We start from the raw sequence: 21,480 nt of genomic DNA, 5'->3' as shown, positions 1-21,480 counted from the left end.
TTTTAATATATCTCGGCATTTTCCCGTCTGTTATTTCAGGCGGTGTATGACTGACCATGCCGCGATTTAAAAAATATATATCTCGGCAATTTTCCGTGTGTGGCAACACGTGAACGAAGCTATGCTCCTCTCTCCACATTATTGTGACGACGTATAAATTAAATATTTCATCGTGACGATTGTCATCAAATGGACGAATTTTTAATATATCTCGGCATTTTCCCATCTGTTATTTCAGGCGGTGTATGACTGACCATGCCGCGATTTAAACAAAATATATATATCTCGGCATTTTCCCGTCTGTTATTTCAGGCGGTGTATGACTGACCATGCCGTGATTTAAACAAAATATATATATCTCGGCATTTTCCCGTCTGTTATTTCAGGCGGTGTATGACTGACCATGCCGCGATAAAAAAAACAAAACAATATATCTCGGCATTTTCCCGTCTGTTATTTCGGGCGGTATATGACTGACCATGCCGCGATTTAAAAAAAAATATCTCAATGGACTTGAAGTTACAGGCCTTTGAGAATTCATTTCGTTCTATAAAGGGCAACTTTCATCGGATTTTCTTCACGTTTTTTTTCAACCGAGTCTAAAACTATGTTAGCGACTGTGAAAAATGAAATGATATATCGAATTTGATTTGAAAGAAAACTGTGTGAGAGAGCAAGACACCACGGGCCTACAAAACAGGCCTCAAAGCTATGCGAGTTAATAAAATGGTGGATATTTGTTTATATGAAGCCTCTCCCACAATGGGTGGAGCTATGGTTCCCAGAATGGGTGGAGCTTTGAGGTTTTGTCTTCTCTGCAAGAACAACAAGAACAAGAAGAAGAAGAAGAACAAGAACAACAGCAGAGGGCACTCTATGAGCAGCGTCTGCGACGCGGCTAAAAAATATCTCTTAAATCTTATCTCTTAAAAAAATAGACTTTTAACAACATTCGTGACATAAACAAATATTTAAATCCTGATGTGAAGTTCCGTACAGTTGGGTGAACACAATTACGAATTCAAAATCGTTATTGTATTCACTCAATTCCAATCATCAATTGATACTTTAACAAAACGATTAACGTTTAACGATTTAACATTACGATTGAATGACGGTTGTGTTGGGATATTATCAAACCCATGCATTGCCGTCATCTGTCCACCTCCGCATTCGTTGCAGGTTCGTAATTCTCATCAAAATCTAAACAGTATTTGTAGAATTTCAATAAAAGCCACATGACTGTTCACATCGGTAAATATTATTTCATCGTGTTTGGAAAAACTGGAAAATTGGGGAAAAAATTGAAAAACAATATAGCCTATTTTACTCCAAGGGGTCCAAGGAATACCCACCCAAAACATCGTTGTGATCAGTTCAGCCGTTTTTGTGGTACCTTCGAACGGACGGACGGATATTTGGTGAATTATAGTAAGATTATTTCAAAGAAACGTGGCAAAGGTGGTCCGATTAAATGTTCAGAATGCATCACAGCAAAGACTGTCAAAAATCAACAATTTGCAGAGGCTACAGTTTCCCAATCACTATCAGCGCTGCGATAATCACTATCGACTTGCAATGTCCCAATCCCCCCCCCCCCTTACCCCATCCTCCTCAACCCCCCCCCACACACACACACACACACACACACACACACACACACACACACACACACACACACACACACACACACACACACACACACACACACACACACACACACACACACACACACACTTTTAAGTAGCGTTTGAGGCCCTTGCAATACAGACATACCAACACACATTTATAAAACCCCGTGTCCCGCTGCGCGGAGGACCGACTAATAATTGCTGATCCTACAATTGGATAACATAATGTACATGCCTCAATGTGTTATTTTATTGCACATGCCTTTACTGTAGAACCGTTTCAATACAGTAGTTACAGTGCCTTCAGAAATAATTCGCACCCCTTGACCTTTTCACATTGTGTTGTGTTTCAGCCTGAATTTAAAATGGATTACATTGAGTCACTGATCGACACATAACACATATCGACACATATCGACACATTTTTGTCACTGATCGACACATACCCCATAATATCAAAATTGGGTATTTTTATAGAAATTTTTACAAACTAATTTAAAATGAAATACAGAAATATCGAATTTAGATAAATATTCAACCTCTTTGTTATGACACAACAAATTGAGCTCAGGGTATGTGCCATGTGGCAAACTACAGAAAAGAAGGGACGTTCCATTGCTTATAGAAAATGCCAAACAATACAAAATAAGGGGCGTTCAAAAAATCTCGTGTGCATGCTGGACTACCATTGTATTCTGAGGAGGAACCAAGTAATGCTCCAGAAAAGTTCATATAAAGGGGTGCCAATTTGATTCACACACCTGCATGAATTAGTAAATGCATTTTGTTTGCCAGATATAGGGCGCCCCTTATATAAAATAACATACAATTTCATTTGATCATCCTTAAGAAGTCTCTGCAAGTTGATTGGCGTCCACCGGTAGCTAATTCCGTAGATTGAACATGATTTAGAAAGAAACACACCTTTCTATATAAGGTCCCACACTTGACAGTGCATGTCAGAGCAGAAACTCCACAATGAAGTCCAAGGAACTGTCCATAGAACTCCCAGATAGAACAGGACAATAGAATTGTGAGGAGGCATCGATCTGTGGAAGGATGTGATAAAACAATTTTTAGTGTTGAAAGTTCCGTATAGCACTGTGAGCTCCATCATTAGGAAATAGAAAGAATATGGAACAACCCAGACACTTCCTAGAGCTGGCCGTCCAACAAAACTTAGCAATCGGGCAAGAAGGAACTTGGCCAGGGAGGTGACCAAGAACCCAATGACCACTGACAAAACTACAGAGTTCCTAGCTGGAGATGGGAAAACCTGCCGAAAGGACACCAGTGTCTGCAGCACTTCACAAATCTCGGCTTCATGGGGGAGTGGCCAGATAGAAACTACTCCTGAGAAAATGCACATGACAGCACACCTGGAGCTTGCAAAAAAGCACATGAAAGACTCAGAACATGAGCCAAAAGACTCTGTGCTCATATGAGATGAAAATTGAACTCCTTGGCCTGAATGCTAATACTATGACTGGCGGAAACCGAGCACAGCTCATCACTCATCACCCATCTAACACCATCCCTACCGTGATGCATGATGGGAGCATCACAAAAATAAACTTCGGCACCAGTGGGTGATAAGGAACGGCTGGGCTTGGCAAGCAACAGCAAGCCGATTGCTTCTGGTTGAAATGGCCGAGGAATTTTTAAACCACCCATAGTGGAATTTTCCTTTATCATATTGATGATAATATTTACCACATTTTTGATTAGCCTTCATCATATAGACATCATCAAGTTTTTTTTACGAACTGGGCGAAGAATGAAAACTGCGTGTTTGGGTGTGTTATAACACCCTTTTTGAAGACATACCTTGTACAGCACAGAATTAAATAAAATAATTAAATGCACGGATTTAGTAGGCTATGTCTGTTTGCGGTACATTGAGATGTCCACCAGTGTGCTTTGACAAAGCAAAATCTTTTACTTCTGGTTAGAGAGTTGCACAAGACACCGTAGTTGTGCAAGACATTATGTCCAAGGAGTTATGTTCAGCTTTCAAGTCGGTGTTGATGAGTTCTTGTCAGATTGTAGTTTCTGAAAGTCTCCCTGGTGAACTCTGAAATATCACCTTTCTGAAGATAATTATTCACCATATCAACATCTAGGATAATGATTATGCTCTTCCTCCACGTATCGAAGTTCTTGCAAAAGAAGTTAAAACCCTGTAACTCCTTCGACTCTTCCTCACCCAAACGGTAACCTGGCAATGTGGGATTCTTGGCCTGTCCGTTGTACTTTCCTGCAGTTGAATCACACAAAAATGACCTCTAATACCGCACTCATACTCTATTCTCTCTCCAAACACTTTCATTTAAACTCCAATTAGTAGGAACAACTTTTTGATATATTTCAACGATACTGTGGTGAATGAGTCGCCATATTATATAATGCACTGTGGCTTGGAGCTCTACTCAGCCACAGTGCATCATGGGAAACTTAAAATGAGTATGCGGCGAACATTGAAAAAGTCTAAATTATGGCAGTGTTGGTGAGATGCATATTTAGCAAATATTCGTGTATGTATAGTATTTGGCAATGGTCCATGTCTACAAACTATCCGTCTCAAATGTACACATATATCATGTTTGTATTGTACTTGTGTACTTGTGTATTGTACTTGTTTGTATTGTATTGTACACATGTATTGTACTTGTTTCTTTTATTTTATTTTCTCCCCCTCACATCACCTCCTGAGACAAAGAATTATATATTGATTCTTTCTCTCCTCCCGGACACGTGCTTGTTCGCTCTCCTCCTCGTCTCGGCTTGTGCCCCGCCCCCTGTATCTCGTTTTCTTCCGCCTCTGCTCCTTCTTTCTCAAATCGACGTTCTCGCTTGGAGACTTTTCCCGGATTTTTTTTTTTTTTTTTTTCCATCGTTCTGTTTGGATATTGTTGGAATATGTTTAAACCGCAGCCGTGATGCTGACGCCTCCCCCCCCCCCACCCCCAGAATTTACATGTTTTAAACGTTTCCCAGTGTGTACCCTGGTCAGAATAGGTACACCTTATCCCTGCGTGTCGTAGAGGGTTGGCATCAGGAAGGGCATCCGGCCATAAAAACATTGCCTCAAAAAGAGAAACGCTTGGATTCGGAAGAGGGTCAGAAAGCAGTATTCAGGATTGCAAAGCAGATAGTGAAAGAGAGGTGTGATGTGATGGGGGTGAGTTGCTTGAAGGATGAAGTGGGACAAATCGTTGTCGACCCAGATGGAATTAAAGGAAGATGGAAAAGATATATGGAAATGCTGTTGAATACAGAGAATGAATGGGATGGCAACATAGAGAGTAACCCAGTTTTAGGACCGGCAGAGAAGATAACTGAGAAGGAAGTTGAGGAAGCGATAAAAGCAATGAAGAGTGGAAAAGCGGGAGGGCCGACGGGAGTTGTGGGAGATATGTTGAAGGCAGCAGGAAGTTGGGGTGTGAAGAGAATGACAGAGATCTGTAATTTGGTGGTGAAAGAAGGCCGCATTCCAGTGGTTTGGGAACTGAGTACCCTCGTCCCTCTATACAAGGGGAAAGGTGACCCTCTGGAGTGTGGCTCGTACCGAGCGATAAAGTTATTGGAGCATGGAATGAAGGTATTGGAAAGGGTGTTGGAGAGGAGGATAAGGAAGAAAGTGAAGATCGACGAAATGCAGTTTGGATTTATGCCAGGAAGAGGAACGACAGATGCACTTTTCATTGTGAGGCAGTTGCAGGAGAAGTACATGGATAAGAGGAAGAAGTTGTTTTTTGGGTTTGTTGATCTGGAGAAAGCATTCGATAGGGTTCCACGCAAAGTATTGACATGGGCATTGAGGAAGTTAGGAGTGGAGGAATGGTTGATCAGAGTAGTGATGGCAATGTACAAAAGAGCACGCACAGCTGTAAGGACGAAGGACGGGAACAGTGGTGAGTTTGAGGTGAAGGTGGGAGTGCATCAGGAGTCGGTACTAAGTCCACTACTATTTGTAGCTGTGATGGAGGTGCTGGCTCAGACCGTAAAGGAGGGTTTACCGTGGGAGTTGTTGTATGCAGATGATCTGGTGTTGATTGCGGAAAGTATGGATGGACTGAAGGAAAAGATGAACAAGTGGAAGGAATGTATGGAGACAAAAGGTCTGAAGGTGAATATCGGAAAGACAAAGGTGATGGCAAGTGGTAAAGCTTGTGGTGAGGTGGAAAGAACTGGGAAGTGGCCCTGTGCTGTGTGTAGGAAGGGTGTCGGAGTGAACTCCATTCAGTGTACAATGTGCGCTGAGTGGGTTCATCAAAAATGTAGTGGTCTGAGAGGGTCATTAACCAGTGTGGCAGCTACATTCAAATGTAAGGTGTGCACAGAGGGAGCTGCAGATGGAGGAAATGTTGAGTTGGATCTTGGAGACGGCGTGAAGCTGGAAGGTGTAAAAACATTTTGCTACCTCGGAGACATGCTGAATGGAGAAGGTGGATCAGACTCGGCAACGGTTGCTCGAGTGAGATGTGCATGGAAGAAGTTTCGGGAAATGAGTGGCGTGCTGATGAGGAGGAGAGTGTCGCTGAAGCTGAAGGGAAAGGTGTATGCTGCATGTGTGAGAAGTGTTATGATTTATGGGAGCGAGACATGGGTAACGAACGTAGAGCAGCAACGAAGGCTGGAAAGGGTGGAAATGCGAATGGTCCGATGGATGTGCGGAGTATCGTTGAGAGAGAGGAAGACAAATGATGAATTGCGAAAGATGATGGGAATATTGCCTGTGATTGATGCTGTGAAGAGGAACAGGTTGAGATGGTTTGGTCATGTATTGAGGAAGGATGAAAGTGACTGGTTGAGAAGAGTGATTGAAGTTAATGTAGAAGGAAGTAGAGGACGGGGAAGACCGAGAAAGACTTGGCTAAAGATGGTGGAAGAAGAAATGCGGGCAAGGGGGTTAACAAGGAGAGATGCAGAAAATAGGGCAAAATGGAGAAGATTGTCATGGGGACCGCAAGGCTAACCCCCGCTCTAGCAGGGAACATGGCCTTAAAATGCATGTTGTTGTTGTTGTTGTTGTATTGTACTTGTGGGAATGTAAATACCGGAAAAGGCCACATTGAAATAAGCCAAAGCACCTGATGCCACAATTTTGATTAGCCGTTATCATATGGACATCATCAAACGAATACAACAATTTAATGCAGAATAGTCTCGTGAAATAAAATGGATAAAAACTACTAATGCAACTTGCTGAAACGTTTTCCGTGAGCAGACCACGCAACGTTTGATGACGGTTTCAGGAAGCACGATGCAGAATGTAATACAACTGAAGATAAAACTCTGTTGTCAGGAATGTAAAATATACGACTGACCAGGTTTGGAAAGAGCAAGACTTTTTTTAAATATATATATAAAAGTTTAGATTTTTTGTTGTTGTACATGTTTATAAATACGGCTGGACATAGGCCTACTTAATGACCAGCAGGGATAAAACCCCAAACCTTCGTCCGATCTATCCCATTCAAAATAATTCTAACAAAAACATTATGATAAAATCAAAGCATTCAAAATGAACAAGACTATACATTAATATTTACCGTTTTAAAATTGTTCGAAAACTATGGATATTAATAAAATGGTAAGGAGTTAGTATGTCACAATATACCACCCAATGTTTAATAAAGCCTAAATAAAAAAGTAAAAAATAAAAATATCACAAATAAAGTTGCATGCCATGTCAATATTTGAATTATTCATCATTGATATTAATATTTTTGTGAACAATTTATTATAAATACCAATAAAGCATTACAGAGAAGAGAGAGTGGAAAATAACGCACATGATGGACCGACAAAGAATTAAACACTATTGCTCCACAATGCACACACACACACGTACACACACGTACACACACGTACACACACGTACACACACGAAGGTGGATACTTTGAGAGACCTGGTAGGTCTCTATTCCATCTCCTGAAACCCACCCATGTGTGGAGATAGCAGTCAACAACAGCAATTTCCACGCACACACCACACATCTATATACACACACAGTGCATTGAGAAAGTATTCAGACCCATTCACTTTTTTCACATTTTGTTATGTTGCAGCCTTATGCTAAAATCGTTTAAATTCATTTTTCCCTCATCAATCCACACTCAAGACCCCCTAATGACAAAGAGAAAACAGGATTTTAGAAAGTTTTGCAAATTTATTAAAAAGAAAAAACTCAAATATCACATTGACATAAGTATTCATACCCTTTGCTATGACACTTGAAATTTAGATCAGGTGCCTCCCATTTCTCTTGATCATCTTTGAGATGTTTCTACACCTTGATTGGAGTCCACCTGTGGTAAATTCAATTGATTGGACATGATTTGGAAAGGCACACACCTGTCTATATAAGGTCTCACAGCTGACAATGCATATCAGAGCAAAAACCAAGCCATGAAGTCGAAGGAACTGCCTGCAGAGCTCAGAGACAGGATTGTGTCGAGGCACAGATCTGGAGAAGCCTACAAAAAAAATTCTGCTGCATTGAAGGTTCCCAAGAGCACAGTGGCCTCCATAATTCTTAAATGGAAGAAGTTTGGAACAACCAGGACAATCGCGGGAGAAGGGCCTTGGTAAGAGAGGTGACCAAGAACCCGATGGTCACTGGTTGAGCTCCAGAGATCCTGTGTGGAGATGGGAGAGACTTCCAGAAGGACAACCATCACTGCAACACTCCACCGAACTGGGATTTATGGTAGAGTGGCCAGACGGAAGCCTCTCCTCAGTGAAAGACACATGAAAGCCCGCTTGGAGTTTGCAAAAAAAGCACCTAAAGGACTCTCAGACTGTGAGAAACAAGATTCTGTGGTCTGATGAAACCATGATTGAACTGTTTGGCCTCAATTCTAAGCGTCATGTCTGGGGGAAACAAGGCACCGCTCATCACCTGCCCAATACCATCCCAACGGTGAAGCATGGTGGTGGCAGCATCATGCTGTGGGGGTGTTTTTCAGCAGAAGGGACTGGAGGACTGGTCAGGGTTGAGGGAACAATGAACAGAGCAAAGTACAGAGATATCCTTAATGAAAACCTGAAACAGAGCGCTCAGGACCTCAGACTGGGCCGAAGGTTCACCTTCCAACAGGACAATGACCCTAAGCACACAGCCAAGACAACGCAGGAGTGTCTTAGGGACAACTCTGTGAAGGTCCTTGAGTGGCCCAGCCAGAGCCCTGACTTGAACCCAATCGAACATCTCTGGAAAGACCTGAAAATGGCTGTCCACCGACGGTCCCCAACCAACCTGACAGAGCTTGAGAGGATCTGCAGAGAAGAATGGCAGAAAATCCCCAAATCCAGGTGTGCAAAGCTTGTCGCGTCATACCCAAGAAGACTCGAGGCTGTAATCACTGCCAAAGGTGCTTCAACCAAGTATTGAGTTAAGGGTCTGAATACTTATGTCAATGTGATATTTCAGTTTTTTCTTTTTAATAAATTTGCAAAACTTTCTAAAATCCTGTTTTCTCTTTGTCATTATGGGGTATTGAGTGTAGATTGATGAGGGAAAAAATGAATTTAAACGATTTCAGCATAAGGCTGCAACATAACAAAATGTGAAAAAAGTGAAGGGGTCTGAATACTTTCTCAATGCACTGTGTGTGTGTGTGTATATATATATATATATATATATATATACACCAGATGCAACAACAGATACATTCATTTTTTAAATTTTTGGTAAATCAACATATTTTAATGTGCTTTCTTGGTATAACATATCGATTCCAAAAAGAGTGGTCCTAAATTGATGCAAGCAAACTAACACAAGGCCAGAATTTCACAAATCTAAAATTCATAAAAACATAATTTCATATTTTTCAATTTGTTTTGCAGCAAAAGCAGATAAATCCACAACCTGATTTTTCGCAAAAGCAGACAAATCCATAGTAAGCTTTTTTTGGTATTAAGGCTTCACAGAATCACCACAAGTATGATTATAATCATGAATGCAATATAATATGAAACAGTATTGATCTGAATGTTTAAAAAAGTTTGAGGCAGGGACCAGCACGGGGGTGATGCAAGCCAGCAAGCCGATGACATGGCATGCAGGCCGATGACATGGCTGGCAGGCCGATGACATGCCTGGCAGGCCGATGACATGGCTGGCAGGCCGATGACATGGCTGGCAGGCCGATGACATGGCTGGCAGGCCGATGACATGGCTGGCAGGCCGATGATATGGCTGGCAGGCCGATGACATGCCTGGCACGCCGATGACATGGCTGGCAGGCCGATGACATGGCTGGCAGGCCGATGACATGGCTGGCAGGCCGATGACATGGCTGGCAGGCCGATGACATGGCTGACAGGCCGATGATATGGCTGGCAGGCCGATGACATGGCTGGCAGGCCGGTGACATGGCTGGCAGGCCGATGACATGCCTGGCACGCCGATGACATGGCTGGCAGGCCGATGACATGGCTGGCAGTTTGATTATATGGCTGGCCGGTAGGGGCCGGCAAGCAGGCAAGACAGCCGGCTTGACCCTAATCTGTCCAAACCTAATCTATCTCCTCACCTAATCTATCGATTTTCTCACCTACCCTGGGTCCCTCTAAGCTATATTAACCCCTTGTTATTCTGCTCTATGAATACAGAAATTGTAGTCATACTATTAATACACAATGTTATTTTTTTTATAAGTTAATAGTGGTGGAGGCAGATTGGGGTGGGGTGTAGGGGGGACGGAAAGGGGGAGTATGGTCGTAAAGCTGAAGGTTTACCTCGGGCGCATAATACCCTTACACTGGGTTTACTCCAAGTGGTCTAAAGTCCCGTACCTCGTTCAGGTATTTATGAACAAAAGGTTTATTACCACAGATAGAGCAAGAGGACAGAACCTTGGTAACTGAATATACCTCTGATGTTCTTGAGGCCCTAGCCTAGATGTACTGTAGTTTATATACCCAGAGAAGATAATAACATAACCCTTCCTGCCGCTCCTGTTCGGAGTGGGTACACGAGTTTCCTGAAACCAGACCCAGCTGTCCATGACTCGTAATTGATATTGAATCAAACCATGAAGTTCCTGGGAGATGAATTGTATGATATCTTTAACAGCACTGATGAGGGAGTTGAGTGGACAGAGGACGTGAAAAAAAAAATATTGTGTCGCAGATTGTGACCACAATGCGGTCATTCTTGTTTTGGCAATAAATAAATTAATAAATAAATAATTGGGGCCACTACCGACTGTACTCACACAATATGCTGAGGAATGAAACCTTGCATACAGGGATCCGTTCTTTATTTGCCTTCAGAAAGAAGGAAGTACTTCACTATGACATACCTGGCTGTCTGTTTGTTTACATCTTCAACTTTAGGCCTCCTTCGTTAACACTGCTGAATATTCATGTAAGACACCAAAATAGCATCCTGTTTGACTTTATTTTCTGTCGAATAAAGCTGCCCATTGATGTAAGAAAGATCGTCATCAGACAGGGTGGATGCCATGCACATATCACGTACATTGTGCGCACATGAAATACCTGGATATTACCATCACTGGTATGTGGAGTTCGTTTCACTCGAGCAAAATTCCCCAGAATCCCCTGCTTTTTACGTCCCAATGGTGAGAGTGACATAGGCTCTTCAATATCGTCAAAACTGTACATTATTTCGAGAAACAATTGCTCATTTGGGAGGTTTATGTCTTTTCCCCCTCTCCTCTCTTCTGATCTATTGCATCACGTGACAATGATGCTGTGCACCGATTGGTTAAATTGATATACCGGATTTTGTTATTAAGCGTGCATGGCGTTTATCGGTTTATGAAATGAAACCTTGAATAGTAGTCCGTAATTTCTGGGTTAGCTCAAGTTTTGTAAAACAACGATTTGGTTATCGCAAAGATGGCACTGCAAGCTACATCATGGCATGCTTAGTTCAGTTTTGACAGTCATGGTGTTTATCAGCTTTTGCGTATAATACGTTTTTAGCAAAATTTGGTTCAGGTTTTCAATTGCCAACCATATTCACCTGACTCGTCAACAGGTGACCTTTTCGTGTTTTTTTTTTTTTTTTAAATAAAAGGAAACCATGGAATGTAAGTAACATCATGGACATTCTGTGATAAATGAATAGTGTTCCAAAGTACTGCTTCCAGAACCTTCGGCGCTGCATAAAAACATGTTGGCTAAGTGCCTTTAAGGAAACAAATAACAGTAGTTTGTCGCATAAGCAAATTATTTCACTGTACTAATTGTAATCCTTGAACCTGTAATGCCATACCAAGTACTTACAACTGAGTGTGGCAAGGCAAGAGAACAGTAAAGGTCCCAGTGGCCTCTTACTTACAAGCCTGGCAAACAAGTCAAGACCTGCCAGTTCCTCCAGAGCCCTCTTAAGCTAATTGCTGCTCCTTGTCGAGGTGCGTATCGCACTCAAGCATTTGTGGAGTGCAAACGTTCCAGGTTTTTTTTCCACGTCGAAATGAGCTAACAAAATGCCGTGCTGCAAGTATTACAGTATTATCGGAAGTATCTTTGCTTCCGAACAACAATTTAGCAAGTACCTAGCAATAATAATCACATCATTGCTTTGTTGAATCATTATTTTCATTTTGGTGATACGGGTTGTCAGCACAATTCTGTTGTACAAAGTTCAATAAACCATTCGAGCAGACATTCACTTCCACACTAAAACAAATCGCTTCAAAAATCAAACTACATTATGGATGCTCAGGTCTCATTAGTGTTTGATCCATGCCTGCAGATAAGTTACAAAACATTTTTTCTTCTTTTATTGAAATGCATTTAATGCGTTTAAGCATTTGTCAGCTGGTTGAGGTATCTCCCTCTGTTCCCATTTTTTGGCAGATATATTTTCTATACTGCTGATAAGGCCCACCTTAGCTGACCGTATCGAGGTTGAAGGGCCGAAACAGGAGGATGCTGAGGACCTCGACTGGAGATCCGGTCAGTGACGCACACATGTGACCAGGTGTGTTTTGAAATTATATATACTAGAATATAAAACCCGTCGCTTCACTGACGAAAATACCCATCTTTGCTGCGATGGCTAATCTATGTGGGAAGAAAAAAAAAAAACCATTCCTGGGAGATCTTGCTCTCCATTTAGGGATAACCAATGTCACGTGTTGGCAATTGCAGTTTTGACACACGTGTCCATGTACTCTTAAAAAACATTTTTTGGATCACAAACACTCCCGGGAGTTGCCCGAATCCAAAGTAGTTGGATTTATTGAAATCCGTTAATCCATTCTCAAGTTATAACATGAAAAACAGACAGACACGCACAGCTCCTTATATAATATAGAAGATATATATATATATATATATATATATATATATATATATATATATATATATATATATATATATATATATATACGTATATACTGAGATTGTAGCCAAGCATGGACAATCTCAAGGCTACAAGTCCATCTCCACAGACCTTGATGTTCCTGTGTCCACCATACACAATGTTATCAGGAAGTTTAAGGCCCATGGGTTTCTAGCCAAGCTCGCTGGACGTGGCCGCAAGAGAAAGCTTGATCGAAGATTGCAGTGAAGGATTGTTCGAATGGTGGAGAAAGCACCTCGATCAATTGCCAGACAGATTCCAGCTGACCTTCAGACACAAGGAACGACAGTTTCAACTCGTACCATCCGTCGCCAACTCAAAGAAAGGGGGTTCTATGGTAGGACACAGAGGACGACCCCACTGCTGTGAGAGAGAGCGAAGAAAGCACGAATGGAGTTTGCCAAAACACACCTGAACAAGACAAAATACTTCTGGGAGAATGTCCTGTGGACAGATGAGACAAATTTAGAGCTTTTTGATTAAACACATCATCACTATGTTCACAAAAAACAAAATGAAACCTTCAAAGAAAAGAACACCTTCCCTACAGTCAAACATGGAGGAGTTTCAGTGATGTTTTGGGGTTGCTGTGCTGTCTCTGGGACTGGGTGCCTTGAATGTGTGCATGGCATCATGAAATCAGGAGATTACCAAGGCATTTTAGAGCACAATGTTCAACCCAGTGTGAGAAAGCTGGGTCTCCGTCGAAGGTCATGGGTCTTGCAGCAGAACAATGACCCAAAACACACTTGAAAAAGCTCCCAGGAATGGTTCAAGACAAAACGCTGGACTGTTCTGAAGTGGCGAGCAATAAGACCAGATCTAAATCCCATTGAACACCTGTGGGGAGATCTGAAAACAGCAGTTGGGAGAAGGCACCCTTCAAATCTGGGAGAACTGGAGCAGTTTTCACAAAAAGAGCGGGCCAAACTGCCAGTGGAGAGGTGTAGGAAAGCTCATTCATGGCGATAGGAAGATTCGGGTAACTCCCTGGAGTGTTTGTGATCCAAAAAAAGATATATATATTTTTTTATGGGTACATGGGACACGCGTGTCAAAATTGCAAATGCCAACACGTGACGTTGGTTATCCCTGCACGGAGAGCAAGATCTCCCAGAAATCCTTGCTTTTGCTTCCCCCATACATTAGCCATCGCAGCAAAGATTGCTATTTCCATCAGTGAAGCAACGGGTCTCATATTCTATTATATACTCTTACACAAGCCTCCATTCTGTAGACAAAAAAAAAAAAAAAAATACTCGTATGTATGTGTATATATATATATATATATATATATATATATATATATATATATATATATATATATATATATATGTGTATATATATATATATATATATATATTGTTGCGGTTTTGAAAATAAAGGCAACCCCCAACCCCCCCCCCCCCCCATAGTTAGTTACATCACAACATGTAGCCTCGCTTAGTTATTTCTTATTAAATGTGAAGTATAGTCTCCTTCCCATTGTTAGGATGCGTTGTGGCAGGCAGGATAATGGTAGGCCTCATTGCAGCCTAAAGTGCCTTGTCATGGGCCTAGGACAAGCCTTGCAGGCCCGAAGGAGGAGCTGGAGGGCGTGGCCGGAGAACAGTGAACAGCCAATGGGAGCTGAAGGGAGTGGCCAAGGGTGACCAATAAGGGGCTGTCACAACATGTGACCCCAGGCGGCCAATGGAGGTCCATGGAATGTTCGAGTGGAGGGGGGGGGGGTCGGGGGGCTATAAAACCCGGCCCGAACCCCGCTCTCTCTCTCTCTATGCCCCGACTCTCTCTCCACCCCGACTCTCTCTCTCTCTCTGCCTGGACTCCCTGCATATTGACGCTCTCTCTGCCATGCACGCTCTGCCTCGCTGACCCCGAGATACGCTCCTCGGATGCTTATCCGTGAACTCCGTGATCAACGCCCCTGCCGCGACCATCTCCGGCTGTGGTGTCCCGGGGTTGGAGCGATCCTTGGGGGTATCCGCCCAACGAGCCCGTCCAGGCAAACTGCACAAACGGCCGTGCTTTGTGCGCATTCCCCTCTTCCTTCCCTTCCCCGATCGAATCTGAGGGCCCTTGTCTGGGAACGTAGGTAAGGCCGTTAAGATTCTTTGCTGTGTCCTTTTCCTGTGAATACTGTACATTGTAATAAATCCTGTGGTTTGTTTCCAACATGACCATCATCATCCTTTCAACACTGGCCTAGCATTGCCCGAATTAAAACCGCTCGATCGGGTTCAATAGTGCTAACGGCATGAGTTACGTGACACACAACCGCTCGGGCATTCAATACCAGCGTGACTCGTGCGAGGTTCAGTCCCCATTGTCACAGCTGCGTGTGTTGAAGGTACTCGGGTCGTCACCGTTAACCCTTCCACGCATAGCTGCGGGCTCGGTGGCTGGAATTGCTTAGCAATCCGTGCACCACGTGTGTAGTGTGGGTGGCGGCCTCGTGGAATCGGAGTTCGAGGGGGAGCAGGGCTTAATCCCCCCTTAGTACGTCGATGAACCCGAGATCCGCAACAATATATATATATATATATATATATATATATATATATATATATATATATATATATATTATAATATGTACAGTATAAATAAACCATATATATAATATGTACAGTATAAATAAATCATATATATATTATATGTAATGTATAAATTATATATTATATATATATATATATATAATATGTACAGTATTAAAAAATCATATATATTCATATATCTTAGACAGTTTCAGTACTGCTAAAGCAGCCCCACTGCAAGGATGACACTGGGAGAATAGACATTACCTTCCCAGTGGTAATCAGATCAGGAATTTGTAATTTGTAACTTGTTCAAGGTTCCGGTGATAACTCGCCTACTCTTCAGAAAAAAGACTCGGTAGGATCTTTAATGTCTACCATCCAACGCTAGCAGATGTCTACCATCAAATGCCATCTTAACATCCATCCAAGGAAAGGTGCTTTATGTGACATAACACCCTCCATGTAAATCGTCAATCCAAGAGTTTATACTCGAGTCAGGAATCAAATCATGACAAGTCAGCTGAGCTACCATCTTGTCGAAGTGTTGGACATCAGGAAGGGCGATACATAGAAAGTCTCGTGAGCCCACTCAATTCGATTCGCTATGGATACAGTCATTGGTGGAGTTCGGTGGGAGGGATTGGTGTCGCCATGAGTGACACATGGCACCCTGCAATTTTGGATGAGTTAATTGCTTGTTTTCTGACCTTTTCACTGTTGAATCCCTGGTTGTTACAGGCGTTTGACCCATAGATGGCATTTAGGGAAGGTGTGATGGTACTAAATCTTGATTTGGTTTTTCTTTTCCCTATGGACACTGCTCAGGTTATAATTGGCTTTTTATTTTACTTGTGGACAATGTTTTTCAGCAATATTAAAAGGAAAGAAACGGCTAAATGATTTCATCCCAAAGATTAATAGGATTTCTCTCAATGTATCTCATCAATTTTATAAAATAAAAGCAGATTGAAACAGTTTTACTACCATTACTACAACCTTACATAAATGTGGACCACAAATGATGCAATTTGCAGTATTTCCCCACAAGACACTTTTATTTTACTAGCCTAACTATTGTATTATTATTTTTGCACATAATTTATGTTGTTTCAGTCTCTCTCCCTCCTTATCTGTCTTGCTAATGCTTTCTCTTTAAAATGCTCAGACTTGTCCACTTTAGTTCTAAACATGGATTTACAGGGACGAGGAGGTCGAGTGACATTGAACAGGAAACTTATGTCTGCCTGAGCTTTCTTGTGACCTCCAAGGCCATTCTAACAAAAGCACTACTATGATTACTACTCCCACAACTGCAACAATTATTGACACCTTTCTGTGGGGTCAGCCTGGGAGCGTTTTTGCCCAAAGTCATTGAACATTCAGATGGCCAGGCCTGACGCTCGACTGAAACTAGCAGGAATTTGTAACTTATTCAGGGTGCCGGTAAATGAGGGAACACTCGTCTGCCACCTCTGCTTCTTGATGGATTAATATTCTTCATGAAAGACACTATACGATCTTTATCGTCTACCAAGAACCAGTGCTGGCAAACGGCTCGTAAATGTCCCGTGGTGGGACATCACACATTGACGCATCACCATGCATGAAAAACACCAGGATGACATTTATAGCTGAGATTCAAACCCAGGCTAGACAGCTCAGGGGCAAGTCCCCATACATCAAAGCTGTCCTGCCAGTCCATAACTAAACAGTAAGATGGGACAATAATGGAGTTCTGCAAATAAGCATTTTTAAAGAGACTTCTGGAACAACTTTCTGAGAATCAAAGACGTCAGCAAAATCAAAGTATAAATATAAATAAATGTAAGTTCCCTTGCAAGGAACTTAAACACAGAATTAGGCCTTTGGGCTTGTTGTGCAATGGTTGCCAACTTGCACAATGGCTGCCAACCTCAGGTTGTTTGTCAATGCTCTATTCTTTTTATATGCTGATCATCAAGCAATAAAGCAGCAAGTACCGTTTTTAATTCTTTGGTATGACTCGGCAGAAGGCGAAGGGTACGGGGGCAGAAAAGGAAGAGCATGAAAGTTATAAGGCAGCCAAGAAGGCTGCAAAGAAAGAGGTAGCAAAGGCGCAGGAGGCATGTAGGAAAATGTTCGGAGAAAGCTTGGATTCGGAAGAGGGTCAGAGAGCGGTATTCAGGATTGCAAAGCAGATAGCGAAAGAGAGGTGTGATGTGATGGGGGTGAGTTGCTTGAATGATGAAGTGGGACAAATCGTTGAGGACCCAGATGGAATTAAAGGAAGATGGAAGAGATATATGGAAATACTGTTGAATGCACAGAATGAATGGGATGGCAACATAGATAGTAACCCAGTTTTAGGACCGGCAGAGAAGATAACCGAGAAGGAAGTTGAGGAAGCGATTAAAGCAATGAAGAGTAGAAAAGCGGGAGGGCCGACGGGAGTTGTGGGAGATTTGTTGAAGGCAGCGGGAAATTGGGGTGTGAAGAGAATGACAGAGATCTGTAATCTGGTGGTGAAAGAAGGCCGCATTCCAGTGGTTTGGGAACTGAGTACCCTCGTCCCTCTATACAAGGGGAAGGGTGACCCTCTGGAGTGTGGCTCGTACCGAGCGATAAAGTTATTGGAGCATGGAATGAAGGTATTGGAAAGGGTGTTGGAGAGGAGGATAAGGAAGAAAGTGAAGATTGACGAAATGCAGTTTGGATTTATGCCAGGAAGAGGAACGACAGACGTGCTTTTTATTGTAAGGCAGTTGCAGGAGAAGTACATGGAGAAGAGGAAGAAGTTGTTTCTTGGGTTTGTTGATCTGGAGAAAGCATTCGATAGGGTTCCACGCAAAGTATTGACATGGGCATTGAGGAAGTTAGGAGTGGAGGAATGGTTGATCAGAGTAGTGATGGCAATGTACAAAAGAGCACGCACAGCTGTAAGGATGAAGGACGGGAACAGTGGTGAGTTTGAGGTGAAGGTGGGAGTGCATCAGGGGGTCGGTACTAAGTCCACTACTATTTGTAGCTGTGATGGAGGTGCTGGCTCGGAACGTAAAGGAGGGTTTACCGTGGGAGTTGTTGTATGCAGATGATCTGGTGTTGATTGCAGAAAGTATGGATGGACTGAAGGAGAAGATGAACAAGTGGAAGGAATGTATGGAGACGAAAGGTCTGAAGGTGAATATCGGAAAAACAAAGGTGATGGCAAGTGGTAAAGCATATGATGAGGTGGAAAGAACTGGGAAGTGGCCATGTGCTATGTTGCAGGAAGGGTGTCGGAGTGAACTCAATTCAACGTACAATGTGCGCTGAGTGGGTTCATCAAAAATGTAGTGGTTTGAGAGGGTCATTAACCAGTGTGGCAGCTACATTCAAGTGTAAGGTGTGCACAGAGGGAGCTGCAGATGGAGGAAATGTTGAGTTGGATCTTGGAGACGGCGTGCAGCTGGAAGGTGTGAAAACATTTTGCTACCTCGGAGACATGCTGAATGGAGAAAGTGGATCAGACTCGGCAATGGTTGCTAGAGTGAGATGTGCATGGAAGAAGTTTCGGGAACTGAGTGGCATGCTGACGAGGAAGGGAGTGTCGTTGAAGCTGAAGGGAAAGATGTATTTTTTTTTTTTATTTTTTTTTTTATTTTTGTATACAAGATCGAGGCTCGTGAAAGAGCGAACATTAATCACACAGAAAGGCAAACCGACACATAAAACATATAACATCGGGAGCGGTAGACAAGATGGGGAGAGAGGGGGAAGGACACACACACAACATTTGAGAGCAGGGACCGAGAGACATGGAGACATCGAGAGATCTGAGAGAGGGCGAGGGCTTTGGGGGGGGGGGGGGCATGGGAAGGGGGCGGTGGGAGAGGTATAAAACATATGGACACTGCCAGGACTTCCAGGAAAGAAGTTGGAATTTCAAACAAGGTGGATCTGGGGTGAATTAGCGGGGGTAGAAAAGATCAAGGTTTTGGATGGGGGAACATAAGAGATGGTGGTGAACAGCTGTTTTAAAGACCTGGAGGGAGGAGTGGGATTGAAGGGAGTGAGGGAGTTTGTTCCAGAGGCGGGAGAAAAGAGGAATGAAAGAGTGAAGGTGAGCAGAGAGCCGAGATTTCGGCAGTTTAACCATCAGAGGGTTGCTGGCAGATCTTGTGCGACCTGTAGGAATATTTGGGGGACAGAGCACAGAGAGAGCTGGGGGTGCAAGGCCGGAGAGGAGTCGGTAGAAGACAGAAAGACCACCTACCTGCCTGCGGTGAGTGAGTGAAAGGCCCTCAGAGATAGCTTCATCGCGGGAGATTCCAATAATTCTGAAAGCTTTGGTTTCAACAGCGTGAAGCCGAGCTAGGTGTGAGGCAGGAGCACCGGCCCATAGGGGAGAACAGTATTCCATTGAGCTGCGGATGAAAGCCTTGTATGTGGTGAGGAGCTCAGGTGTGCCGAGGAAGGACTTCGCACGACGGAGGATGCCCAGTCGGCGACTGGCTTTGGAGGCCAGCTTGGAAATGTGGTTTTCCCAAGAAAGATCATGGCAGATAGTGAGACCCAAAATCTTGAGCGACAGAACTTCTTGGAGAGGATTGTTGAGAAAGTAGATGGGAGGGTTGTCCAGTCGATCTTTTCGGAGAGACATAGTAAGAGTGTGAGATTTGTCAGGATTGAAAGACATGTTCCACTTGTTTGACCAGTCTGTGATTTTGTCCAGGTCTTCAGAGAGTGATGAGGCAGCAGACTGCCGATCTGAGGGAAGAGGAATGGAGTGGCAGAGAGTGGAGTCATCAGCAAAGAGATAGAGAGGATTTTCGAGAGAGTCAGAGAGATCATTGATGAAGACCAGAAAAAGCACGGGGCCCAGAACACTGCCTTGGGGAACTCCAGCCTGAACAGGAAGAGGAGATGAGAGAAACCCATTCAGGGCCACACGTTGACGACGACTAGAGAGGAAGTCCGCCAGCCATGCGTGGAGATTTCCATGGATACCAAAGGAGGAGAGTTTGGTGAGCAGAGCGGGGTGCCAGACCGTGTCGAAGGCATGTGATATGTCGAGGGAGACAGCTCTAATTTCCTGTTTGGCATTGAGGACCTCCATCCATTGTTGAGACAGCAGAAGCAGCATGTCCAGAGTAGAGTGACCTGGTCTGAAACCAAATTGATGATCAGAGATCAAGCCATTGGAGAAGAGGAAAGATTTCATATCCGAAGCAATGATGGATTCCATGACTTTGCTGATAATTGGGAGAAGGCTGATTGGTCTGTAGTTGCTAGGATCTGTTTTTGCACCTTTTTTGTGCAAAGCGGTGATGTTGGCTGATTTCCAAGCAGATGGCAGTTGACCTTGAGCAAAAGAGAGGGTGAAGAGAACAGAGAGAGGGTGAGATAGAGCAGCAGAGCAGGATTTTAGGACCCGTGGGCTGATGCCGTCGGGTCCAGTTGCATAATCAGAGTCGAGGGTTGACAGAAACTCTTCCACCTTGTCAGGAGGAAAGGACACGGAGTCCAGGAGCAGCAGGGTACGACTGGGTATGGTGGGTACAGAGAGGGATGGGTTTGGGACACAAGATTTAGAGGCAAACACAGAGTTGAGGCATTCAGCTTTTTCACGTGCGGAGTCAGCTGTGTAGCCGTTTGAGGTAAGGGAGGGGATGGAGGGGGAACAAACACCAGAAACGGATTTGACCAGATGCCACCAGGATTTGGAAGAGGGAGACAGATAAGAGAGTTCGGTCTTGAGAACGGAGAGATATTGTTTCCTGGCTCTCCTGAGGGTGGACACACGCTTGTTTCGGGCTTTGTGAAAGGAAATGAGATTTCCTTCCGTTGGATTTGCTTTCCAGGAGACGAAGGCAAGTTGTTTCTGGGCAACAGCCTCACCACAAGATTCCGTGTACCATGGACGGGAGGAAGGGTATGACAACTGAAGACGAGATGGGATAAATCTGTGCATGAGAGAGAGTATGCTGCATGTGTGAGAAGTGT

At 43.4% G+C, this 21,480-nt stretch overlaps 1 protein-coding gene and 1 long non-coding RNA gene across 3 annotated transcripts in view; one reads left to right on the top strand and one right to left on the bottom strand.

Annotated features, from left to right (window-relative positions):
- The window catches only part of LOC137436704 (uncharacterized), a 150,898-nt gene that overhangs the window by 13,275 nt on the left and 116,143 nt on the right, over nucleotides 1-21,480 (top strand). Inside the window, exon 3 of the long non-coding RNA XR_010986354.2 lies at nucleotides 12,475-12,573. This is a non-coding gene — a long non-coding RNA (uncharacterized LOC137436704). The remainder of the gene's footprint in view (nucleotides 1-12,474; nucleotides 12,574-21,480) is intronic.
- Nucleotides 1-21,480, bottom strand: part of LOC137436711 (leucine-rich repeat transmembrane protein FLRT3) — a 97,216-nt gene that overhangs the window by 43,135 nt on the left and 32,601 nt on the right. The window lies entirely within an intron of this gene.

The sequence above is a fragment of the Myxine glutinosa genome, chromosome 1 (genome assembly GCF_964187855.1).
Source record: "Myxine glutinosa chromosome 1, kmMyxGlut1.1, whole genome shotgun sequence".
NCBI classification, from domain to species: Eukaryota; Metazoa; Chordata; class Myxini; order Myxiniformes; family Myxinidae; genus Myxine; species Myxine glutinosa.
The sequence above is the reverse complement of the archived record's forward strand: the minus strand, read 5'-3'. Positions and strand labels throughout refer to the sequence as shown.